This window comes from Argiope bruennichi, chromosome 5 (assembly GCF_947563725.1).
Source record: "Argiope bruennichi chromosome 5, qqArgBrue1.1, whole genome shotgun sequence".
In the NCBI taxonomy this organism is placed as follows: Eukaryota; Metazoa; Arthropoda; class Arachnida; order Araneae; family Araneidae; genus Argiope; species Argiope bruennichi.
Window position 1 is genome coordinate 31,630,059 of NC_079155.1, and position 22,930 is coordinate 31,652,988.

General features: G+C 32.2%; 1 protein-coding gene across 1 annotated transcript in view; it reads left to right on the forward strand.

The window, feature by feature from the left end:
- LOC129969564 (rhomboid-related protein 2-like) overlaps window positions 1-22,930 on the forward strand; it is a 318,342-nt gene that overhangs the window by 103,947 nt on the left and 191,465 nt on the right. The window lies entirely within an intron of this gene.

Sequence of the window (22,930 nt, forward strand, 5' to 3'; positions counted from 1 at the left end):
GAAAAATTTTTTTCTTTATTTTTTCATATAAAATGCATTAATATTTATGTATTGAATCTGCAGTTCTTCCAATATTTTAAAAGTTAAAGTAATTTATATTTCACGATCAATAAAAGTTACTTTCATAATTCTTTAATATAATATGTTAATTTTTGATAGAGAATAGATGAAATTCATTTTAATACATTCTTAAAATGCAATGAAGATTAAAAGAATCAGAAATAAAAAAATCGTCTGAAATAATGTAGTCTCTGATGCACAGCTACTAACAAGACTTTTTAAAACTTTATTTATTTGCTTATTGTTTTTAAACTTTTTTTTTGCACTCTATAATACGATACCAATAAGCTTTTTTTAATGAGTTCTGAGCACATCTATTTCACATTTAATAAATTGAGGCTTCTTTTTAATATTTAGCTAGTGCTTGCATTATTAGAATTCTGTATAAATTATAAAAATGTGGGAGAGATTATTTGGAAACTGCACAAATTTTTAAAATTGTTCATGGTTTTTTTTTTTTTTTTGAAACTAAAGTGAAATTTCAATGATATTAAAGATGCAAAATAAGCTTCAGAGTTAAAACGTGCATTGAAAACTGTTTGGTTTAGAAACAACAGAAAATAACACACAATTAATCAGTTTTTAAGATTAATTACTGTTAGTAAAATTTCTATTTTCATTTTTTCATGGATGTTTTTAATTTTCTTATCTATTTTAATTAGGTTTTTAAAAATAGTTATGCTGCCATTTTTTGTTAAAAGTACAACACAGTTCCCCATTACTTTGCTATAAATTAGTGTAATTACAGCGGAAAATGCTAGTGAAAAATTTCAATCGCTCGATTTGAAGCAAGATTTTGTCCGTTAACCATTCAGAATTATAATTTTTTTCTCGTATGTGGAATATACGAAAAGAAAATACTGTAATCATAAAGTTAAAAAAAAAAGAAAAATCCCTTGATATTTTGACGAATTACGTTTCAAACTTCTACGCACCAATTTTATAGATTTCCGTAAAAATGTTTAGACAGAATTGCTTGAGAAAATCTGTCTGCCCATTTGTATGAGAACAACATAATTGAAAAAGACAAAGAGCTAGATGTATAAAATTTGATGTTGTAATGTCTTGATCTAGACTGATCAAATAACGAAGCATTATTTCCAGACAATTCTTCATTTTACAGCCCTATATATACAAAAGTACAACTTGTTCAAATCTTGGTTAAATAAATAGTTATTTACACCTGTAGTAGGAAACACAACAGTCGAAGTCGAAGGTTTATCTTGAAACTCAGTTCTCCATCAATACGGAGAAACAACACCACAGGAACTCGCGGGTCAACACGACCACTCCAGGGGTAGTTCTCGGACTCCGAACTCGTGGGCGTAGTCCAACAGTCTGCCTGCAGTTCGTTTCTTCTCCTCTCCCTTAAAAAAAAAAAAAAAATCCGCACTTTATTTCGGCGACAATCTCCGCCTCTTAATTTACATTGGTCATTTGAGCTCTCTTTCGGCCAATCGGAGTTCAGAAATATGTTCCCTCATACGGTGGCAGTGGGTCGTGGGAAGGTCCTTTTAGTGATGCACCTTTCATAACTGACTATTTAGGAATACGGAGTTATCATAGTCCTTTCACAATGAGAAACATTTAGCATCCAGATGTTTGGACACCCCTTTCTCTTTGAAGGTACTCTCAATATCTCTTGGACGAGGAATTCCCACATGTGGTCTTTCACTGTAGTCGCTAATGAACAGATGCGAAACCACCCAGGTGAAGACATCCACCATCTGGCTATCTCGAGGAGTTTAGTAATTAACAGCGACGACACAGCTGGCTGTAAATGTCTTATCAGTACTGGGAAACGGGAAATGTTACAATGTATAGATTTAAACTTAGATTTGTAGATTTGTATCAATATTTAAATCAAATATGTCTGCTGTAAGATTGTCTATCAGTCTGTGTTAATTATGTGAATTCAGAAACATAAAGACATAGGTAAATAAAATTAAATTTGTGTTTTTGTAATCAATAAAGTTATAATTATATGTCGCATTTTAGTTTCTATTTTGTTATTTATATATTTTTTGTTTTCTTCGCTGTATTACGAATTTCAATATGCTCTATAATGTATTGGTGTAATTGTTCTGTCACTTCCCTCGAATAGGGGGTGGACAGTACTGCTCCTATATTTTTCCTTTCACTTACCTCGAATGAGGGGGGGGGGGAGTACTGCTCTTTTATCTTTCATTCCACTTACTGCGACTGGGGGAGGGGCAGTATTGCTCTTGTATCTTTCCTTTCACTTGCCTCGAATGGGGGACAGTACTGCTCCTGTATCAATCCAGTCACTTCCTTCGAATGGGAGGGAACAGTACTGCACCTGTGTCTTTCCATGATCTTTCACACTCATCGCTTTCTTCTCTATTCTTTGTGATATGTTGGGAAAAGGCCATAGAAAAGATATTTTCACCCTATCTTTGTATCCGGGGTAAACTGAAGGTTTGAGCAATTATGTCACATTAAACCGGATACTCTAAGAAATGCATAATGCCCCCTCCCCCATTATGAGCAGTGCTTGCGCCGACTCTCCATGCAAAGGTGTTACAAGTAATTAGTATTGGGCCCAGTGAATGTCCATCATTTTTGTATCCATTCTAAAAGAGAGAACCAGCAACTATACTGAAAGCTACTCATCCTCATCTTTTAGGCATGTCCCAGGTGGATTTTGAGGAGAGGCCGGGGAAGATTCAGACTCCTGTAAAGAGAATCGAATCGATTGCCATATTATCTCAGCATACGAGAAAGTCGAGGGGAAACAATCGCTATTTGCAAATGATAATCTAGTTGTGAAAATCATTAAATGACATTTTTTACTTATTGTATTAAACTTACTGCTGAAAGCTTGCATCCTACAAGTAGGGATTGCACTACCGGACCAAAATTCCAATACCGGTATTCGGTATTTTTTAAATCTTAATACCGGGATACCGGTTTTAATACCGGTATTAGAAATTTTAGAAAAATAAAGAAAACACAGGTGTTTCTTTGTTTTATTTGCCAGTTTTGTTAGAGAGTGTAAATATCACAAAAAATAATTTGTAATTTATAAATTATAAAAGTATAATTTTATAATTTATAAAAAGTATATAATCACAAAAAATTAAAGAAACATCTTATTTATTTAAATCACAAAAAAAATGTAAATATCACTATTCAGTCTGTGATACTATTACAAATTTTTGAAATGTGATCTTAAAAAGCATAATGCATCAATGGTACTGTCATTAAGCCTGAAAAGTAATTTGGTGTAAAAATGACCAGCTGTCGAAAACGCTGTTTCGGCATCTACGCTAGTTGGTGGTACTGTTAGCAATGCGCGATATATTTATTCTAAACCTCTAAATCCCTCATCTTCAAATAAATCGATTTCTCGTCGGATGGTTTTGGATATAGCTAATTTCTGTATTGTATTTTGATTCGTTGAAATATTTTTATTTATCGCTAATTCTAATTTTTGTTCAAGAGACAATTCCTTTTCACTATCGACAGTACTGACATCATAATCTTCGATAACTCAACCGAATTCTTCTGAATGTGGATAGGTTTGTGGGTAAAAAATTTTAAGAAAATTTACTCTAAACTTAATCAGATTTGAATGGGTTATTTTCTTTTCTTCTTTTTCATTTTCATTTTTAAAATCATTATAATTATGTAAATACCATAAGGCATTTTTTATTTCGGTATGCCTTTCTTCTGTGCGATTTTTCAATGTAATACATAATTCTTGAGATAGTGATGTGTGCTGTTCTTTCATTGACTGCAACATGAAATTTATTGTTGCATTAGCTGTTAATAAATTAGAATCTCTCCGACACAATGCCTCAATAGTCAGTTTTATTGGAAGTAGAGCTGATATAGTTCTGAATATTAAGTCGAATTCACTATCTGAAAAATTAATTTACAGGTTTAAGTCGATTATTGCTTTTTGGATTGGATTTCTCAGTTTCAAAAATCGTTCCATCCTTAGGAGTAAACTGTTCCAACATTTTTTGGAATCTAATATTAACATATTTTTTGTTTTATTTTCAGTTAGTATATATTTTAGTAATATATCCTTTTTAAAGGGGAACGTTTAAATATCTTAACAATTTTTCGAACTTTATAAATTATAGGAAGCAATTCTTGATAGGTTAATATTTCATCCTCATTAGCAATATCTTCAACAATTACATTGCATTATCTTCATTGCCAATATCACTCTCACTCTTACTCTTTTCAAAGTTGGAATCCGAAGTTTCTATATCCACAGTATTTGGATTCTTCTGTTCTTTATTTTTTTGGTATAATACATCTATTACTCCTAATTGAATTCCATGTGCATATCACAATTGCTGATTTGCACCAATCAACTTTTCAACTTTTTTCATAATTGTTGCTCTATCAATCGTTATGGATTCAATATTTTTTTTCAGGGATAATCCATGTTTCGCTAATTTAGATTGAAGCAATTAATTAAGCCATTCATTAGCTAATTAATTTCGCCCGTTAGGGAGACATAAAAACAAAAACGTATACTATTTTGCTATGTTCGCGATATCTGAACATATAGTGGAGACAATTTTAAAAATTTTTAATAAATACCGAAAAACCGGTATTTAAACTTGTGAATACCGGTATTACAAATTTGTACAAATGGCTCAAAATACCGGTATTCGGTATCCCGGTATACCGGGATTGCAATCCCTACCTACAAGTATATAATTAACTTGGATTTTATAATAAAATAGCATTACAGAAAATGCTTATTATTTACTGTATCGTTATTTTAAAGGAAAACAAAAACCGGAAGCGGATTCAAGTATTTTGAGGTTCCTAGACAATTAACATTATGAGACCCTTATTTTTATATGGTCAATTTAGTATCATCTTCAGCATATTTTTAATACATTAATGATTTATTTGAGTTTAATATTCTTTACTTAGTTTCTTTAGACTAATATTCTTTACAAAAACATATTTTTATTTATTTATTTATATGACTCAAGACCGTCCTTACCTAGTTCACGTTTGAACGCAGCAGTATTGGAGCAGATGTTAGGCTTCATAAATATTGTAATGACTAAGGAAATTTAGGGAATTGATCAATTATGTATATTTGCCAAAATTATGCGATCATATTATGCAAATATATTACCTTATATTTTATCATTCATAGAATTTATATTTTTTACAGACTTATTTGTTTGGCAATTAGAGAAATAATTAATCCTCTCAATTAAGTGTCCCCAAGTAGCTGCCTATTGGAAATCAACCACTGATAAAAATTCATACACGGAATGTTTTTACCTAAAAATTGAATTCTATTTGCAGAGAAAATTATATCAAAAACATAACTTGAAAAGAATTCTAAAACAAATGGTAAACGAATGGTAGAAAAGAAACTACGAACACAAATAAACTTGTAGAATAGATGGCCTTTTTATCAAGGGATGACGATCTTTCTTACCCCATCTGTCTTGCATGTCAAAATATTCAAATGAAAATAAATGTCCCAGCGAGGAGAAAAATGGGATAAAGGGGAACTGGACAAAATGGCAAATTTTTCAATGCTGACAACGAGTGAATTATATGAAATCTGACAACTTCTGATATCTTAGCCATGTTTCATTTTGAATAATAATAAAATGACTTACTAAAAAGTTTTAAATATATTTCTTTAAAAAAACCATAGATTTAATTCATGAAGGCAAGTATGAAGTTAATTTTTTTTATTTATTGGAGTATAAACGGTGATTTTTAGAATTTTTAATTTTAGAATGTAGAGTTCAGCTTTTCGATTTTTTGATTCGATTAATAACTGGTAGACAGTGTTGAAATAATAACTTTACTAAACATAACTGAAAGGAAAATCTCGCAAAAAAATGTAGGATTTTCTGTCTGATGTTCTTGAATCAGTTCCTGAATTTTTTTAACAGCTGTGTTTCTGATGGCAGTACAATATTTTAATAAATCTAAAACACAGCTATTAGATAATCTATTAATTTTAATATGTAATGCAAGAATATAGGAATTGATATAATACAAGAAGTACCATTTAGCAGTTAATTTAAAGAGCAGGGATTAGAATATAAAGCTCTGCAATTGATGAAATATGACACATATATTAAAGATAAAAAAACCCCAAAGAAATTTAAAAATAATGACGATTTTTTTTGATAAACCCAAAATTAATGTCCGCCTATAAATATGGAAATTAAAGAGGATTATAAAAACGTTAGGGTCTGAAAACAGTAGCACTGTGAATATCGTAAAAAACGAAACGCATTCTTTAATAATTAAAAATATTTTAAATATTTATTAAAATTCAATTTTACTTAATAGCAGGAGTGGGCAAATTTTTCTATGGTACGGGCTACTTATAATTTTTTCAAGGTGTTGCAGTCTACCTAGTGGCATAGGTTGGTGAGCTAAAAAAATGTTTACCATATTTATTATAATTTAATAATAAATGCGAAATATGTGCTTATCTTACTACGAACATAATAATAATAGTCGTCGGTGTTCCATAAATATGCTTCTTTTATTATAAACGTTTTAGGTCTTAGAAAAAGCGGTTGCCTCAAAATGACTAGGTGGTCCACCGGTCGATCGCGATCAACTTAATACCCCTGCTTAGGAGTATTTCTATCAGTGCGTAATGCTTTTTCGATTTTAGTTATACTTCTATAATTTTGATTTTAAAAATTATGCTCTCCTTTTAATTACATTAGTCCCACTTTTTTTTAAAACTATTTTTAACGACATGATTTAGTACAGCTATATATACTTTCTTTACTACTTCGGTCTTACCTACATATGAAAAGAACAATTTATTATTACTGCTACTGACTTTATGTGAAAGCTCAGTTCGCAATAAAAAAAACCTATTCAATTCTCTTTTAGGATACAACTTCCTAACAAATTATACTTCATTTTTATAGTTTTAAAACGTTCTTCTTGCTTTGCGTCGTTTCTTTTTAATCCACTGCAAAAGAAGACAAGCAATCAAAGTAAAACCTCCTACAAAATGTTACATAAATAACCACAACGGATCCTGTTCCGAAAAGCACTTTTACCGTTATTAAATAAGACACTAAATCTGCCGCAATTTGTTTTCCCTGTTTTCCGCGCAGGGAGCCGAAACAGTTATCACACCAAATAACCGAAGAGAAAGTTTAATGAAGTGGCTTCTTCCCCTAAAAATAACTTCTTTGCGCCATTCTGGTGAAAGCAGAAGCGAGAGCCCGGCCACAACCAATTAGCGAAGGGGAATATTTTAACGAATTTCAGAGCCTTCCAAACTCATCAGTTAAAATGGATGGAAAATGCGTTGATGGCCGCACTAAATTGACATTTGAAAGGTTTTCTGAAACTGCTGCAGGTCGTTTTAAAGAGAGAGAAATGCGAACGTTTTGGAGAGTGGTCTTATGGAATTCTGTCTTGTTAAATTGAAACATTCGAATACTGTTTGAGTTTTGAGGTGTGTTAAATTGTTTCCATTAAAAATCTAGCTTGATTCTTTGAAATTGCTTGGAAGTTAATGTGTTTTTTTAAATCTTTTTTCTTACGCAAAAAGTAAGAATTAATATTTTGGAATATTAGGCTTAAGAATTTATCCTCTTTGAGTACATGCAGAATTAACAATAAAAATATGGAATTTTGTATGAAAGAAAAAAAAAAGAATTATATTTTATGGAAAAAAAATTAAGAAAGAAAGTAAAATTTTAATTCAGAACTGCTGCATTGGCCTTCTCTTTTTTTAAGTTAAAATTTGCAGATCTGACCATTTTTTGAAGATCTTGGAATTGAAATATAAGATATAATATTGTATAATGTTTAGAGAAAAAAAGTAGTATTTATATTAGTTTTAGTTATATTATAAAACATAATTATTATTGTGGCACCTCTTTCTCCCCTTAAGCAGAGAGCGCGCCCCTGTGGCGTTTTGCAGAAGACAACCAGTTGAACGGCGGACCTGCACCCTGAGGTTGACTTTTTCCTTATGGCAAACCCTTGCGCTAACGCCGAATGCTTTCGTCTGGAAACCGTGGAATCCCTCCACCATACTGTTCTTTAACCTAATTTTCTATGTGTGCCTGTAGTAATAAGTGTTTATGAATTTTGTAGTGTAGCTGTGTTTGTGAAGATTAAAAATAGTGTATTTAAAACAGGGCAATTTCTTAGAAAACCGCAACACACCACTATATTATTAATTCTAATATTAATAGTATTTTGGCTTGATTCATCGATTTATACGTATACAGAGTTTTAGGGAAATTAATGGATTGCTGTAGAACTCTGGTCGGGTCAGAACAAATGGCGATTACATATAGAAAGAGATATATCTATATATTAAAGAAAATGGTGTTTTCTTTCACTAAAAAAGAAATAAAAAATAAGATTTTTAAGAGTTATTTATTTTTTTATAGTTAATCAAATAATTTGATTAGATATAAAATGCAGAAATATTCGTTACATTTTTACTTGTAAAATCTGAAATTACAAAATCGATGTACAACGAAAAATCCATCATTTCTGGAATTGTACTTTTTGGTTTCTTTTTAATTCCCCCTTTTTTTTTTTCTTTTTGAAGTTGGTGGGAATGTTTGCAGGTGATTTATACATTACATTCCCAAGTATCCGTCTCACGATTATCCGGATTCCATACCATCCGGCCTGCTTTTCTGTTATCGTAATTAAACGAGGATGGCAAGGCGTCTATTAAGTAATCTATAAGGGACTTTTTCAAAATCTAAAAACTGTAAGATTTGGTTCTTATCTTAGGGTTATCTTTTCATATCTGTGGAATCATTTATCAGTGTAAAATAAAATCAGTTTGCACCAATTTTCTTAAGAATTCAGCCTACGATTTATTATTGCATAATTGCTATTTGCGTAGTTTAATTCTTATATTTTCTGATATTTGAAATAATTTTCAAAAAAATTTCAATTTGAAATAGAGATTATCCATATAATGGGGTAGTTATATTCATTAGATATTAATTTTTAAACTTTAAATCAGTATTGATAGAATGAACTAAATCAATAATAATAATATAATAAATTAGAATTTAATTAAAATTTAATATTTAATAATAATCAAATTATAATTAAATCAATAATAATCTAATGAATTAGAATTTAATTAAAATTTAAAATTTAATAATAATTAAATTATAATTAAATCATAATAAATAATAATATAATTGAATAATATTCATCTAAAATTTAATTAACAGTTAAATAATCTTAAGCTGGAATTGTTCCATTTCACCCCAGACATCTGGGATCTACAGCTATAGATGCCACGTGACACGTATAGATGCCGTTTTACACTATAGATACCACGTGACTCATTAATGATTCGCACCTACTATTCAATTAATTCTTATCTGCTATCTAATTAGATAACCTCAGATCAAAGATGTAAAGCATAATAACGTTGAAATTTCCTTTTCTAACTAGCTCTAAAGTTGTCTTTTCACATTCAAAAACTGAAAGCATAAATATTGGTATATAAAATATATTCAATCTGTATGAATAATTTATGTATGTATTCAATATCATAAATCATATTCCAAAGGCATAGCTCCCATTTTGCTCGCAGGTTTACCATCGCAATCTCTTACCTATCGATTCTCACAACTGGACTGAAACTTCGTTCTCTCTTGCTTTGAAAAATCTATTATTTCGATTGCCCACGTCGTCCACTTTTGGCTTTCCGGATGTTACTGCAAAATTCAACAACAGGAAGCTTACTTTTGTTCAATCGAAACAGAACGAGCAGTTTCTCCTCCCCTTCCCTCAAGTTAAAAAAAAAGTGTTTTTTTTAAAATGTTTTCTTTTGCCGTTGAAGAAAACCGAGAACCGAACATCAGTGTCAGAGTTTCACACTGATGTTTATAGGATATTTGGAAAATTTAGATTACAAAGAGTATGTTAAACATTATCTATTAACTTTCTCATACCCGTAGAACAAAGTATAATAATGGTCAAAAATTCGAACTCGAGATTTTGGCGAATCTCTGCGTTTTAGATCTCTGAGTTCGAAAAACGCATTTTTGAAAATTGTCTATGTCTGTCAAAGATAACTGAAAACCGCTTTGAGCCAGACTGTTAAACGGTCTTTATTTATAGATTTCTATCAAATTTTGAGCAAAATTCGTTCAGTGGATATCTCTCTGTTCGTTTATTCGAATATAAGTTAACATGATAACTACAAAATGAAGAGAGACGAATAAAATTCGTCACACACATGCGACGTGCCAATAATTAATCGTCAAAAACTCGCCAAGGATCCATGACAGATTCAGTAACAATGCCACATTCATGCCAAAGTTTAATATTTCGTAACTGTTATATGTCAAAGTCTCGCAAGGCATTCTCTGCCTTATCTAAGGTCTAAAATTTTATAGGAGGTGGGTTGGAGGGCAATACCCTTTATTAGATAATAGGCGAGAAAGTTTTAGGAAGATCATAATCTCTAGTTTAATCATGTATCATTAACATGGCAAGTTTTCATCATCCAACTGCTACTAAAACACTGCCAGTTACGGCTGTAATCAGTAAACTCGACGAAGCATTAGAAATTTTTATACTTAATCTATACTAATATAAAGCTCAATGTGTGTGTGTGTGTTGGCGCTCTACAGGAAAGACCCTTTGACCTACAGCTACCAAATTTGGTACGTATATACCTTGGAGGTTGGGAATGTGCACCTGGGGTCCCTTTTTTGAAATTTTAATTAGAATTTTAATTATTAATTAAAAACTAACTGTCCAGCCAAAAAATCTTTCATTTTATCCACAGCCAAATGAGTAAGGCTTCAGTGTTTTTTTCCCAACAGTAATGGGGCTAGGCTTAACATTTTTCGGCCGACTATTTCAATCTTTTCTGTTTATTTTCTTAATGCTTGATGCATTTAAAATTAAACGTTGTTAATGAATCGATCTTTCAGATTCATTCTGAAGTACGTTTGAATTAAAATAAAACAGAAAAAACGAAATTAAAAATTTCTAATCTGCATAGCGTTACCCCAACTGGCGAAAAAAAATTCACTTATTTGCGTTGCCATAACTGGCCTTGAAAATTCACGCATGCGTTTTGTGTTCTGATTGTTTACATCTATTTTCAACGGAAGAGGAATATATTTAAATTATTTTTAGGTTAGTTGTATGCTTTTGTAATTAAATTTTATTTATGTTAGTTTAAGTTCATCTTTTCTTAAGTAATTTTTTTTATCTGTTTTCGACCAATTATTTTAAACGATTCTGTTTATTTTCTTAGTGCTTGATGCATTTAAAATTAAAAATTTCTAAATTGTTACTTAATAGACCTGCTCATGATGAATCTGAAAAAATTTTGTTGTCAAATTCTTGAGATATTACATAAATTAAGAAAGATATTCTTTACTGCCCATAAGGTTTAAATGATCAGTGACTCTGTTTTCAGTAATCATATTACAAAAAAAAATGCTTTGTTTCAGTAAAATATATTATTATATTCATTGCAGATTTATCCTTTCCACTTTAATTTAAAGCATAAATTCTACGGGAGCTAACAGAAAATTAGAGAGATACAGAATACGTTATGACTGAAGGCCTTTATAATATTATAAGTGAATTGAAATTTGAAGTTTTAAAATATTTTAATGAAGAAGCTATTAAAGTAGGAATTACATAAAATATTTAATTATTAAAATTTTAACGAGCATTAAGATTGGCGAACCGGCTGGTCGCCAAAGGCGGCTAGTATAAAATATTTATCAGCTTTTTACATACATTTATAAGTTGAAATAAGAATGTTTATGTGCTTATTTGTATATTTTTAAATCAAAATGAATGTGCTTAGGTGAGATGTAATTGTAATACCTAGAATCAGAGTTCCATGCCATTGTAAAGTGTCAGATAGGAACACTTTAAGATAGTGTTTTTTGGTATTTATATGTCGATATAAAAGTGTTTATATATCTAAATAATAGTAACAGCTCGGGTTAATATCTTCTAAGGCAGGTGGCCTCTGGCATCTTTCCAGTCCTACCAACATACAGTTACGCTTCTGCATGTAGTGGATCTCAAAACGATCTGATAACCGAAATGTTTTCAGTTTCTTATTGCATCTATCTTCAGCAGTAGAAACGTTTGACCCGAATTGGGAGAAATCTTTTCTGCAACTTCCAGAATCACCACTGTAATGTTCTCGCTTAAAAACACGTTCCATTTACGTGAGTTTTTTTAAAGACAGCCATTTCGTGATTTATTCTCCACACGTTTCGCTTTCACCACTAGAGTAGGAAATGGTTTGCTCTCTTCACGTGTGAAACGGAATACTAGAGAGAGCAAACGCGCTGCTTGCGAGTAAGAAAGCGGCCCGACCTTGGGTTCTAGAAGGAACTACGCAATATGAATAGAGATCGGGAAGATAGTGAGTGTGTGTGTGTGCTCGCCGTTTTTGCTCAGCGTAAATGAACTTGTCCGGACGAAATCAGGGGAAGTGGTGCACGTGCGCAGACCTCAAATCCGCCCCGAGTTTTTTTTTTAAAGTAGCTGTTAATATTTCATGTGCAGTGTTGCGAAATTTTCACGGAATTTGCATGCGGTTAGCAGTTTACTTGTGAATAAGGGGCCCATAATAAGAATTTCATACGTTTAAATAAATCATTTAATAGCCTGCTGACCTTTATTTCTCTTATATAATGGAGTCAGTTAGCTGTAAAATTAAATTGACCAGATAGTTCATTATTATATTTTGACATGGATAAACGCATATTGATAATTTTATCGCTTTAGGTTGTTCAGATGACCATCCAAAATAAACCACTCTATTTTCTTCGGATATCGAACCAGCTGAACGGAAAGAAGAGATGTAAATTTAATATTTATCGCATTTAAATAAAAGGCTATTTATTTGAGAGGAAATGTTTAACCCTTTCTAGAGCCATGGGAAGTTATTTAGGTTGATATAAATTCTGACGAATTTTTCAATATGACAGAAACTTAGATATTTCAGTTTTGATTTGTTACTTAATTATTAATTATCCAAATTCATCAATTAGTCAAAAGAACTTGATCTAATAAGCTAAATTAGTCTGTTTTTTCTTATGGCAATCACAATGCTAAAAATATTTTAATATGACATGAATAGAAAAAAAAATGGCCTTTTAAAGGGTTAAATACAAAAGTATTAGATGTTAAAAAAAATCAGTAAAATAAAAAAAAAGTTTCAAAAGCTTATACAGTTTAATCAAGCCAGGAGTAATTTTTTTTAAAAAAAATTTCAGCATGAAAAAATGTTTTAATTGTTCTTTAATTTAAACCAATTTTTTTTTAAAAAAAAGTCAGCTTAAAAGTTAAGTCAGTTTAAAAGCTACACAGTCACAGTCAAAGTCAGTTTAAAAGTTACACAGATCGTAATACTGGTAAAATTTCGGTTTGATACGTACGTATTTTTTTTCTGGAAAAATTTAACTTTGTCAAGAGGTCAGGAGGGCAATTAAAAAAAACAACCCTAAAATAGAATAATATCCTTTTGGGCTACCATTCTATCTGCTCAAATTTTCAAAACGAAAAGAAATCCTATTCTAAAGTTATTGTTTTGTGATTGGATTTGATATTATTACGGTTACATTTTCTGCAATAAAAATGGTGAAATTAAATTAAAAAAATTCTTATTGTGTTGCAAGAAATTCTTGTAAAAGCATCAAATACCTTTCATTATTAGTGAGCTTAAAAAAGCATGGCTTAGAGTATCGGAAAATGCATTCAATGCTTAATGGTTGGAGTGAGATAATAACTTCAAATTCAACAGCTTTTCCAGCTCTGATTAACCAGAATAGAACTGAATTTCGACTCGGAGCTGCTCTCCAACAATACGTGTTACATAGAACGGAGGATTTTGTTTCGTAATTATAAGTTAATCTTTCATATAAAAATATTTTTTTAAAAAAAGATCGAGTTGGAAATTTTTTTTATCTCTGAAGAATTATTTTTTAGTTTTACCATATAGGAACAGATATCAAACTCGAAGCTTACAATAAATATCTTTGTAGTTCAGCAAACTTAAACACCTATATAAAATAAATAAATAAATAAAATACATCGCAGCATATTTTTTAAAAAATTTGATTATGTATAATTATTATTAACGACGTATTAAAAGACAAATTACTTTGAAGCACCATTTTCACGACCAGCAAGTAGATTTAAATCTTTAAAAGGAAAGTGTACTTCGATTTTCATAGTTTTTAGAATTTTTACTCCATCACATGTAAATAGCATTAATCGAGATTCGGAACTATTCAAGGATATTAATGTGCCTGAATTTACCAAATTTTTGCTCTGTTCGAAATTGACAACTCTCGAAAATTGACGCGTGAAATAGTTTCATTGTTTAGTATACTTACCATTGGTAGCAATTCTTTACCCTTATAAAAGATAATAAATCTGTCTGATCCAGATTAACATTCGCTCAGGATCCGTTTTGAAATGAATCTTTCTTGACAAAATAGCCCTGAATGTATGAAACGGAGAAGAGGTGCCAGAATGGAAACATTAATTTTATCGTTGTCCTTGCTCTATTTTGCGATGTGGTTTTGAAATAAATCTATGTTGCTATACAAATCGAAGGTGTTTTTTTTTGTGACCCACATAAACATTGTTTATTTCGCCCGCGTTTGCTTTTGATTTTATACTTTTTTTATTTAATATATGGTGCATGGAATGGTCACCCTAATATAATCAGAATAAAAGAACAAATTTGAAAGAAAAAAAAAAGAGTAATAGTGATAGTAGTTAGATATATTTTTAATATTTCACCATTCTTTCTGCTCAATTTTTGCGAACGTTTTATAAATTGCCTATTATTATTTTCCTTTCTTATTATTAGCCTCCATAGCCTATATCTTGTTGCGAATTGTTATGAGCGAGGATAGAACCTGGGACCTTGTGGTTCGCAGTCCAGTAACATGACCACGATACAAAAGCAATTTCTCGTGCAGCGTAGCTGTTAACTGGCTTATAAGCTATTCACTACAGACTCTTAATTCTCAGCAGTTAATTTGTCGTCCTTGGTTTCGCTTCATATTTCAGAGCGATAGAAAATCAGAAATTTTTTTTGTCATGTAATGTTAAACTTTAATGAATTTAATAACTAGAACGCACATATATGCAAAAATAACGTCAAAAAAGCTATTGAGAATTTTTAATCATACGAATAATAACATGATAATTGCAAATCAGTCAATGATTGCTGAAACACATTCCATGCAGTCATAATCAGTAAATTCTCTAAAACATTAGAAACTCTTATATTTATTATTTACTAGCCGCCTTTGGCGACCAGCCGGTTCGCCAATCTTAATGTTCGTTTAAATTTTAATAATTAAATATTTTACGCTACTTTAATAGATTCTTCATCAAAATATTTAAAAACTTCTAATTTTGATAGTCATATAATTCACTCATAATATTATAAATGCCTTCAGTCATAACGTAATATTATCTCTCTAATTTTCTGTTAGCTCCCGTAGAATTTATGCTTTAAATTAAAGTGGAAAGAATTAATCTGCAATTAATATCATAATATTTTTTACTGAAACAAAGCATTTTTTTATAATATGATTACTGATAACAGAGTCACTAAGCGTTTAAACTTTATGGGCACTAAAGAATATCTTTTTTAATTTATGTAATATCTCAAGACTTTGTCAACAAAATTTTCTGAAATTCATCAGATCGATTAATTAACAATGTTTCATTTTAAATGCATCAAACACTAAGAAAATAAAACGAATCGTTTAAAATAATCGGTCGAACACAGGTTTAAAAAAAGTAAAAAAACGATGTACTTAAAACTATAAGCATATACACAAAATATATAATTAACATAAATACAATTTACTTACAAAAGCATGCAACTAACCTAAAAATAATTTAAATCATTCGTTGGTTGTCATGCCAACAGTCAGAACATAATGCGCATGCGTGAATTTTCTTCGCCAGTTACGTTAACGCAAATGCGTGAATTTTTCTACGCCAGTTGGGGTAACGCTATGCAAATTATACATTTTTAATTTCCTTTATTCTGTGTTATTTTAATTCAAAAGTACTTCAGAATGAATCTGAAACATGGATTAATTAACAATTTTTAATTTTAAATGCATAAAACATTAAGAAAATAAACAGAATCGTTTGAAATAATCCGCCGAAAAATATTAACCCTAGCCTCATTACTGTTGGGAGAAAAAAACAACTGAAGCCTTACTCATTTGGCGGTGGTAAAAATGAAAGATTTTTTTGGCGGAAAAGTTGGCGGTGGGGAAAATGGAAGATTTTTTTGGCCTGAAAGTTAGTTTTTAATTAATAATTAAAATTCTAATGAAAATTTCAAAAAAAGGGACCCCAGGTGCACATTCCCGACCTCTAAGGTATACATGTACCAAATTTGATAGCTGTATGTCAAATGACCTGGCCTGTAGAGCGCCAACACACACACACACACACACACACACATTGAGCTTTATTATAAGTATAGATTATGGATCATGTATCCTTGTAACAAAGCATTTTATAATCTTTTATTTTCATTTTGCAAAGTTTTTCTATACCAATTCAGCAGCCGGCGTCCTGGCAAAGGGGTAGTGCGGCATCTTAGTGATCTGGGCTTCCCGGGTTCGAGTCCTGGTTCGGGCATAGTTCTTCTTCTGTGTTCTATCTGTGAAGTGTGTGAATGCGCCCTCCTGTAGAAAGAGGTTGTACAAGCGAATGTGACGCAGGAAATAGCTAAGTCGTACACTTGGCACTAGTTGACGCTACTGAAAAAACAAGAGAACGCTCACTCGGCTTAAATCGCTGATGTTAACTAAAGTGCCATAAGTTACAACACAACAACAAATTCAGCAACTTAATTAAGAGCCCTTAATTCTAAGAATCTTGTATCAATTACTGAAAACAACCAAAAAAATTCAAGATAATTGCATTCTGGCATCAAATATGGTACATAAATAGGTACTGTGAATTTAAAAATGTTCATGTTGATAAAGCATGTTCGCTGCTTTTTGTTTGTACACTTCGCTTGGCAGTTTATTATTAAAACATTACAGAAGAAAAAAATTCAAAGTCAACTTTTAAGAGGCGAGTATTAAATGCGCGTAATTTTACCGAGATTATCTATGGCTTAATCACAATACTATATATCTGTTTATTAAACGAATATTCCTTATGATTTGGAAGGAAGACAGAAGAAATAAGTCACTGTTTTTACTTTCTCGTATAAGTATTATCGAAAATTTGACGAATCTCCATGTTTATACCTCCCTGAGCTCAAAAAACAAATTTTTTGGAAAAAGTCTGTCTGTGTGTGACAAAGATAACTCAAAACCGCTGTGAGTAGACAGATGAAATTTGGTATATAGTATTTAGGCCAAATTTGAAGATTTCTATCAAATTGTGGGCAAAATCTGTTTAGAAGAAATCTCTATGTTGGGTTGTTCGAATATAAGTTAACATGGTAATTACAAAACGAAGAGATCTAGATAGTACACAGATTTAGCACCTTTAGTGTGCCAAATTTTGAGCGAAATCCTACAAGTGATGGACTGTCTGTCAGTCTGTATTTTCAGAAATATGTAAACGTAATAACTCAAAGACGCAATGACTTAAATATATCAAATTCGGTATGGAAATGGAATTGTTCTGTGACAAATTTTTATTTCGATCGGTAGGGAAAAATACGTCTGAAATATAAATTCGATTTTCAAATTGGATACCTGGGATTCGTCGCCAAATTACTACCCAATAAATGCACGATGGATTCAGTGAAAATGCTAAATTCAAGCCAAAGGTTAATAATTCGTTACTACGGTACACCAATGTCCTCAAAGCGTTTTCAAGGATAACACCTTTATTAGAGTATCCAAGGTAGCTTTGGAGAGACCATTTTCACTGTTTCACTTGCATTTTTTTAATAGATAACACTACATTTTTAAAACATATTCTTTATGCTATTACTTTTTTAACACCCCCCCCCCCCTCCTTTTAGTGATAGAAACAACAACAACAAAAAAAGTGAATCGCTCTGTTTTAATTCAAAACTAAGGTCACGCCATTCTTTTTGTTCCGAGAAATATAATTACCCTGATCACAGAAGAAACAGAAGTAGGTTCAACAAATAAAGACACCCAAGACAGCGGCATTGGAACAAGATTCGAAGGCTAACGATATCGGGAGAAAATAAGTTGATGAAATAAACAAGCAACAGCCGTGGAGATATCATATTAATAACTATACGAGAACGCCTCGAGGCCTCGTTACACGTAGTCCGTTAAGAGGCTTCTTCAGCTCTGTATTCAATCTATTCTTTCTGGCCGCTCCGGTCGGAAGTTGGAGACATAACTTGGGGCAAAGGATGGTCCAAGAGAGGAAAGTTCTTGAAATATGAATGGCTGTAGGGTGCGTCTTAATCCCCCAGGCGGTGTGTCCAGTGATCAGTCTTTGCACACAGTCGTGAGAAATAGCTGGTATGTGCTGATTGTGAGCCTTACGGTGATGATGAAGTAATTAAGATGAGAATCCGAAATAATGTTTCTGTGCCTGGCGAATATTTGAGATCATGATTATTATTTGTATAATTAAAGCAATTCTTAAATAGAATGGTATGTTGTGAGCACGTTTTAAATAATAGCTATTTTATCTTCTCGTATACATGGTATACAGAAAGTAAAGTGATTGTCAAAATAATTCAAACTCGAGATTTTTAAGTATTTCAACGTTTTAGACCTCCATGGGTTCGAAAAACATATTTTTGGAAAAAGTTTATCTGTCTGTATAAAGATAACTCAAAAACGCTTTAAGCTAGACAGATGAAATTTGGTGTACGGTCTTCACATCAAACTGGTAAATTCTGAGAAATTTCAATAAATATTGATAACTAGGGGATTATATTTCTAATCCTATTTGGTCTCGAATATCTAGCCAAATCCGCGAATCCAAGTTTGGAGAAAAAGGAGAATGACAATATATCCCACATGTCAAATCGACTTGCATCACCATAAAAACCATGACAAGTATTCTCTCCAAAATTATCTGGAATACTCTCTAATAAACCTGTCCTGCTAGAGAACGTCTTACATGGCGTTGGCTTGCAATACTAACTTATGGCGTATTAGTTCTCTTGGCGAGTTATCTTGGCGAGGCGAGTTATTTGGCAACTAATCCTTGACATGAGTTAATAGTTTCCAAACACCGAATTTGTCTTTTTGATACGTTTTTCCCAACCAATTGAAATAAAAATTTGTTATAAAACTGTACTTACAATCACAAAGTCCCATAAAAAATTTAATTCATTGCGTTTACATATTTCTGAAAGTATATACCGACGGACAGTCATCCCGTTGCTGGTTTTGGCTCAAAATTTAACAGATGTCTATACTATAGATGTTAAATCTGTGTACCGTATTTTATATATCTAGTTCTCTTCGTTTTGCAATTATCGTGTTAACTTTTGTTCAAACAGCTAGAATATGAACTTCCTCTGAATAAATTTTACTCAAAATTTGATATATTTTATGCAAATTTGGTGTAATGACTGCATACCAGATTTCGACCGTCTAGCTAAAATTGTTTTTAAATTATCTTTGTCACAGATAGAAAACAGACATTTTCCAAAAATACGTTTTTCGAAATCGGAGAATGGTTTGACGATTACTATACTTTATCTGCAATACGTGTACGAGAAAAAAAATAGATATTTGATTAGATTCAATATAAAGAGATAAGTTGTCTTCCAAGAGTATATGGTGAACTATTTTGCTTCTATTCAAGAGAAATGTCTAGAAACCATTTTTACTACAGCTAAAAACTGTTGTTGTTTCTTATGTCACTTGTCATGGCCAAGCCCGCTGTTACGAAGACAGCGATTTTAAGACGATGGGGGAGCGTGTCTTGTTTTTATAGTAGCGCCATCTAGGGCCAAGTGAACGACTTAGCTACACACATGTCACAACCCTTTTTACGGGGCGGATTTCATTCACTCATCCACAGATCATAATTTAGACCTGAATCAGGGAGCGATCACTCCTGATTCAGTACCCCCAGTGGTATTAATCTCGACATGGAGGACTTAGTGACCACGACAGATTTATATGTGCGCCAGCCACCACACACTCGGAGAGTCTTCGGCCGGTGGGCTCGAACTCGCAACTTAAGGGACGCGAATCCAACGCTCTACCAACCAGGCTATCCCGGCTAATAACTAGTCTCTAATGCTTATGATTAATACTAGTCTAGAGCAAGACCAAAGAATAGAATACACAATTTTTTATTTCATATTGAAATTACCCTCTGAAGTCTTTACCCTCTAAACCGTTGGAGAATGGCATATTCTCTGCTTTACTAATGATGCCCTATATTTCGATTACCTGGCTGCTGTAATCATGATGATGATTGTATTTGTGATTTTTATTTCCTAATGTATATTGCTAAACTAAATATTCGATCATTTGTAGCTGAAGGAAATTTAAACACGCATGGGAAAAATTTATGAATATCCCCGTCCTCCCCCCTATAGGCAAAAAGAAACATAACGCCCATTTGACATATATACACCTATCCACCATTACCATCTAGGATCTTTTACCTTTTATCATCAACAAAGTTTCTCACTGTCGCAATTAAATTCAAACTGTTCCCATTGCTTCCTCAAATATTTAATCGCATGATTTTATTCCGTTATTGTAAACTAAAGAAGAAAGATTTGGTTTATTATTTATGTGCTCTATATGAGAAATAAAATATTGGAGTTACAGACATGCGGGAGGCAATATGAAATTCGAAAATAGATTAACTGCCGAATTTTGATTTTCATGATACTCCGATGTTATGGGCTTTAACTCCAATAGGAAGGTTCATGTGTACAATAAACAAAACAGGTTATTAAATTTTTTTCAGTTTTTCAGCGATCACAATTTTATAGACTAATAACAATTTTTAACAATGCTTTATTGAGAAAACCCTGAAAAATTATGCATAAGTGCATTGTGTTACCGTCATTTCCGGGGAACCAAGCGGCTGGTTTAGGATAAGCAATGAAAATTTAGGCTGTTCTAGTCACACAGAACCTATAATCTTCTATTTCGACCAAAATCGAGAAATTAAAATGCAGCTTAAATTGAAGGCTATATTCATTTCCATTTTACATCCTCTTCGGCGAAATATTAAAACTGAACAAAAATTAGCGATACAATGGGAGGGATTGTACATATAGTATCATTACAATTTTGTATGGGCGGCGGGTGGGGGTTTACGGAGAGGCATAAGTTGGAACATTTGTTATAAACAATGTGACAAGAGAATGGTGCGATTTCGTGGAGCTGGGGGTCGAAGTTTTGTTGAGGGTGCTCTAAACTGGGAAGTGAGAACAAAGAGTTGTGAGGAAACTGCCATCGATTAAGTTTAAAGAGAAGATTTATGCTCTCTCTTTGGATTAGTTTTGTTAAGTGGGATATTAATGAGTGTTTCGCTTTGAAAAGTTGGCACTGTCCGTGAATTTGAACAATTATTTAGGAGCTGTTTGATTGTGAATGGTAGCAGATCAGTAGAAGCGAAGTGTGAAAGGATTAGAACACTCGTTTCATGGTTTATTGATCTAACCTTTATTGTTATTATCAGATAAGGATTTTATTGAAAAATATCATTTAAATTTATAAATTTTTAGCTTTTTTAAATGAGCTTGTAAATCAGTTATTTAAAAGTGTATTATACATTTGGTTTCCATTAAGTACTAATAAACGAATAATAAAATAGTGTCATGTTTTTTTTTGTTTTGTTTATTTATTTGAAAATAAATTTGCTTTTGAACGCTTCTCTACTTTCCGAGATGAAGGGATGGAATCACTGCTTTCATTAAAAAATAAATTATTAAACAAAAAATTAAGAAATAAAGATATTCTTTTAAAAACTATGAGTAATACTTAGAAAACCTGTATTAAATTTATTATATAACCAAATCGTAATCTGATTGACTCGATCGCTGTGACAGCAACTCTGGCGGGAACTAAAATTGAGGACTAAGGTCCATCACCGGCAACGGTGCAAACCTTCCCGTGGAAAGCATGTCCCGTCATCGATAGGAGGTAGCCGATACCCATCATTTATGTTCCCACCAGGATAACGAGAACCGACCACCATACTGGAAGCTTCTCATCCTCATTTCTGAAATACCCCCCCAGTAGGGGCTGAAGCGGATAGAAATACAACTCTTTGTTCTGCAAATATGTATAATGAAATTTTATTCGTACTTGCTTACCTTACTTCTGGAATACAATAGAATGATTTTTTGATCAAAATTTGATAGAAATCTACAAATTCGGTGTAAAGATCATATAGCAAATTTCTCCCCTCTAAATCAAAATGTTTTGTGTTATCGTCTTCACAGACAGTCAGATATAATTCCAAAAATATGCTTTTCGAATAATTGAATGTAGGGTGAGGAAACGCAGAGATTTGTAAAAATCTTTACTTCGAATTTTTTTTTAATATTTGCAATTCTTCCCTTTTGTATACTTCACACACGAGAGTTTAGTTTAGTTTAGTTATATTAACTTCCCGTTATAAAGCAACACTAGGGCTATTTTGGGACGGACCTCGTCATTTTGAACCGCGGTCAGATGACGAGGACGACACCTGAGCTGCCCCCCAACCTCTCCACGCCACACCACACCAGTGGGAGGACGTTTGGCATGACGGTTTTAACGTGCAACAGACCCCCTTACACGACGGTTCTTCAGTGGAATCGGGTCTCGAACCTGAAACCCTACAGCTCACAAGCCGAGACCTTACCACCAGGCCACCGCGGCCTCACACACGAGAAGGAAACGAAAATATGAACTATTTTTTG